The sequence below is a fragment of the Saimiri boliviensis genome, chromosome 2, assembly GCF_048565385.1.
Source record: "Saimiri boliviensis isolate mSaiBol1 chromosome 2, mSaiBol1.pri, whole genome shotgun sequence".
Classification (NCBI taxonomy): domain Eukaryota; kingdom Metazoa; phylum Chordata; class Mammalia; order Primates; family Cebidae; genus Saimiri; species Saimiri boliviensis.
The window spans coordinates 34,833,195-34,838,477 of NC_133450.1; the positions used below are offsets into that span (position 1 = coordinate 34,833,195).

The 5,283-nt window shown below is 41.9% G+C and overlaps 1 pseudogene; it reads left to right on the top strand.

Moving 5' to 3' along the window:
• The first annotated feature begins 706 nt into the window (after positions 1-706).
• Positions 707-3,858, top strand: LOC101041189 (golgin-45-like; annotated as a pseudogene).
• Positions 3,859-5,283: the final 1,425 nt, after the last annotated feature.

The window sequence follows — 5,283 nt, forward strand, 5'->3', positions numbered from 1 at the left end:
GTCCCAATTCCAAATGTCCAGGATCCACTTGGCCCAGTCTGGCCTGGTCTGATACAGCAATGCCTGATGGATGAGGTGGGGCCATTGCACATGGGCTAGATTGGGTATTACCTTCAGGATAACCCAAAAGGTAGCCTCATAAGGACTGCCTTAATTCATCATTTTTCACATTTTAGCATCTCTGATACTGAGATAGAACATACAATCAATCTCACTTCAGGATGAATGGTGTCTTAGAATTGCTATTGGCCAGGTAGCAGTCATGACTTAGTGTCATTTCCTGCCTATTTGAGATAGGAATGTGAATCCTGTCTATTGCCTCAGAAACTTCCATTAACACCTGGTAAGATCAACTCCAGTATCAAAACTTGGAGAATGGGTACCCAGAAAGAAAATGCTGATAATCAAGGTATAGTACTGGCTTAAGAAATGCTAGGCAGGGCGCAGTGGCTCACACCTGTAATCCTAGCACTTTGGCAGGCTGAGGTGGTTGGATCGCTCAAGCCCAGAAGTTCAAGACCAGTCTGAGCAACATGGTGAAACCCTGACTCTACTAAAAACACAATAGCCGGGTATGGTGGTGCATGCCTGTAATCCCAGCTACTTCGGTGGCTGAGGCAGAAGAATCACTTGAACCTGGGAGATGGAGGTTGCAGTGAGCTGAGATTGTGCAGAAGGGGCGGGCGGGAGGGAGGGAGGGAAAATGCATTTTCAGTTCTGCTGATGGCACAGCAGAAAATGGTGTGTGAAAAAACAGGCACTTAAAGACTCTGACAAGGGATTCAGAAGAGTTGGTGAAGTTTTAGCAAATTTGTTTTCATCATATTTTACGTGATACATGTCTAAAAAGTCTGAGCTCTTTCAATAAGTATGTAATAATGTATATACATGAGTACATAAAGCACATAAAATTATAAAGAAAGCATGTTATTGTTTAATTGGTTATACTTTTTCTTGATAGCTCGTAAAATAATGGAGCATGTATAAATCTGATCCTATCTTAGATTGAGTGAAATATGACCTATGGCCCTATTGCCTGTCAAATTCCCCAAATCTGGATTCTATTTTTGATGGAAGAGGCAAAGGAAGCTACATTCTAAACTTAATCCAAAGGCAACGTAAGGGATATCTGGAGGGCCATGGCAGGTCGGCTTCGGAATGGAAGAGGTCTGTGAGAAGTTAACCTGGTGATACTGATTCCAAGAGCCTGTCAAGTGAAGCCCATGAAATGGGGAGAATAGGAATCTTAGGGGTTGTTCAGTAGAAGTCTTGGGGTGCATTTTCAGTGGTAAGGGAAAAAATGACCCCTCTTGAAAGTCTAGAAACCAAAGTCACCCTTACTTCATCCTCAATCAGAGGAGCAGGAAATGGAATGGAAACTGGGGAACCACCTAAATCTCTAAAGTTGAAGTTCCCTCTAGGGTCCAATCCAGAAGGCATCATCGCCTTCAGAGTCCATGGAAGAAAGCGGTTTCATCACAGAGAGCCCAGGCGTTCACCCAGGGAAAATGCTCACTGAAAAGCAGTGGAAGTCGAAGCTGTAAGAATATTAGATCCTGTCCCCTCTCTTTCTTACTCCACCATCGTGGTGTGTGCTTTACTCCACTTTTTGCCATGTCTTCTTACAAGACTTTCAGGACTAAGTGATTCCTGGCCAAGAAACAAAAGCAAAATCGTCCCATTCCCCAGTGGATTCAGATGAACATTGGTAATAAAATCAAGTACAACTCCAGAAGGAGACGTTGGAGAAGAACCAAGCTGGGTCTATAAGGAATTGCACGAGATGGCACAGACCTGCTGTCTGAAGGTCACAATCATGTTACCAAATCAAGCTGAAAATGGCAACACTATATGGAGAATTTTGAACCGTTTCCTGTCTGGGTCTGTTGTGAACGCGTTGGTTGGCTGGTTTCAGTAATAAATATGTGAGACCTTTCATTTCAAGTAATATCATCATCTTAGGTCCCAAAGCTGCTATAACTCATGGTAGTGCCAACAAAAATACAAAGGTTAAATCTCTGGGACATCATAAAGGAGAATTCCTTGATGTCAAAGGGAGTTGTAGAATCTCCTAAGGAACTCTCAGAGGTAAAGAATATATTGGAGGCTGGGCGCAGTGGTTCACACCTGGAATCCCAGCACTTTGGGAGGCGGAAGCAGATGGATCACCTGAGGTCAGGAGTTTGAGACTAGCCTGGTCAATATGATGAAATCCTGTCTCTACTAAAAATACAAAAATTAGCTGGGCACGGTGGCTCACACCTATAATCCCACCACATTGGGAGGCCAAGGCAGGAGGATTACGAGGTCACCTGGCTAACACAGTGAAACCCCGACTCTGCTAAATATATAAAAAATTAGCCTGGCATGGTGGCACTCACCTGTAATATCAGCTACTCAGAAGTCTGAGGCAGGAGAATCACTTGAACCTGGGAGGTAGAGATTGCAGTGAGCCGAGATCATGCCACTGCACTCCAGCCTGGGGGACAGAGCAAGATGCTATCTCCAAAAAACAACAACAAAGTGAGCTGGGCATGGTGGTGCATGCCTGTAGTCCCAGCTACTCAGAGGCTGAGGCAGGAGAACTGCTTGAACCCGGGAGGCAGAGGTTGCGGTGAGCAGAGATAGCACCACTGCACTCCAGCCTGGGTGACAGAGTGAGACTCCATCTCAAAAAAAAAAAAAAAAAAAAAGGAATATGTTGGAAAGGCTCAACCATTGTGAAAGAAGGTTATTACAGGACAAAGAAGGTCTTTCAAACCAGCTCAGTGTACAGACAGGTAAATCGTGAGTTTAAAAAGTTGCTTCTGTTGGATATGATCTTCAGTATCATTCTGAATGTCTATCCCATGAGAAAAATCAAGTTATTTTAGAAAATGAAGCCCTAGATTGAAACAGCTCAGCTTTCCTAACAGAATAGAATGTATGTCAATACAGTGTGATGTATGGCCAAGTAAATTCCTTGCAAGCAGGGTAATTGCAGATGAGTTAACCAACTCAAGAGCATCAATAGCAATTTAGTTAGTTAGTTAGTTAGTTAGTTAGTTAGTTAGTTAGTTAGTTAGTTTTTTGAGGCAGAGTCTCCCTCTGTTGCCCAGGCTAGAATGCAGTGGTGCGATCTTGGCTCACTGCAACCTCTGCCTCCCGGGTTCAAGTGATTCTTGTGCCTCAGACTCCCAAGTAGCTGGGATTACAGGCACCCATCATCACACCTGGCCAATTTTTGTATTTTTAGGAGAGTCGGGGTTTTGCAACATTGGCCAGGCTGGTCTCAAATCCTGGCCTCAAGTGATCCTGCTTCAGCCTCCCAAAGTACGGGGATGACAGACGTGAGCCACTGTGCCCAGCCTCAAGAGCACTTTTATGGCACCAAAAACGTGATGCATGCAGGGCCATACAAGATCTCCTAAGTGAACAGGAACAGTTTCATGAGGAAATGATAGCTACCCAGAAATTACTGGAGGAGCTCTTAGTCTCCTTACCGTGGGGAAGAGGGCAACCTTACTCCCCTAGTGGACAAGTCCATGGCACAGCAGAGCTGGCATTAACAAATCACCAGTTGGCAAAAGCAGTAAATTCTCATCTTCTGTTTATGCTGGCATAAACACTTAAAAAAAGATTCCATCCACAGTTGAATTCTGCAGCACCACAACTGAGAAAATGGCTGAAACCGTTCTACGAATTTTAGATCCAATTACCCGTACAGAGAGCTCCCCTGATAATACATGTTTTGAGTTTTCACCAACCATCTTACTTGCTACAAAGAAAACATTTGGATGATTTTATCCCGATGGTAGATATGAAAATATAACTTTCAATTGCTGCAGTCACTGCCAGGGAGAAATCATTGCCCTTTAGCAGTCAATATACTGGAGGCATGCTACAGGTGCTACAGGTACTTGCTTATTACCCAGGAGTCATCGTTATTTGGGAGCTGGAGTTCTTACAATGCTAGAAGTAATATCACTTCCTATTTACATAAGGTATATACCCAAAGATCTTTTATGTACTAGACTCCACAATACCACCTTTTTTTTTTATTATTATTAAGAGTCTTGCTCTGTCACTAGGCTGGAGTGCAGTGGCGCGATCTCGGCTCACTGCAACTGCTGTCTCCTGGGTTCAAGTAGTTCCCCTGCCTCAGCCTCCTGAGTAGCTGAGACTCTGAGTGCGTGCTATCACACCTGGCTAATTTTTTGTGTTTTAGTAGAGATGGAGTTTCACCATGGCCAGGATGATCTCGATCTCCTGACCTTGTGATCCACTCACATCAGCATCCCAAAGTGCTGGGATTACAGGCGTGAGCCACCGCACCCAGCAATACCCCTTCTTAATAAATGTCTCAGGGTAAGAAAACAATGAAACTGAATAGATATATTTAAAATAGAGAATGCTTTCCAAGAAATACATGATGCTTTTCCTAAAGGACTCTGAAAGAAAAAAATTATATAACTTTCTTTTAAGCACTAAAGTATTGTTTATCTTACTGGATATTTTATATGAACAGTGTTAATTTAGGTACACTAAAGCAAGGGTAGGCAAACTACAACCATGAGTCAAATATGGCCACACCCATTCATTCACTATTGTCTAGGTTGTTTTTGTACTATAGCTATAGAGCTGAGTAGATGCAGCAGGGCTTGTATGACTTGCAAAGCCTACAGTATTTACTGTTTGAGCCATTACAGAAAAAGTTTTCTGACCCCCACTCTAAAGTCATTGTAGTAGAGGGCGGGAGGACTATCTTTCCTTTTCTGGTAATTTTTTCAGGTACAAAAGAGCCTTGCAGAAATGGGTGAAGGGATTAATCTTTTTAACATAAATGCTATATATTAGGAAAAGAATAACTATTTTAGAGCCAAATTAATGAATACTTCAGCAAAACATACTAGTTTTATGCAAGGGATTCTATATCCTGTATGGATACAATCTGTCGTATATAAAAGAAACAGATTCTTAACTATTGACTCTTTTTAGCAAATGCAACACTTAATATCCAACTTGATATTTGTAAAAGGTAGACTGTTTCTAAAACATTGTATAAGCTCACAGAAAAAAATGCAACCCATCAATTAATATATAAATATACTATTGTATATTTATGATGAGCCATCATAAATGCCCATTCATTGGCCTTTAAGAATAATCACAAAATATTTCTGTCAAATCATACAAATTTGTTGCAGAAGTGCCTATCAGGAGAGAAGTCTTCCAAAGACATATCTGGCCAAATAATAACATATTTTCATGTCAACTTAAAAAAAAACAAAGGCAATGTAAAAC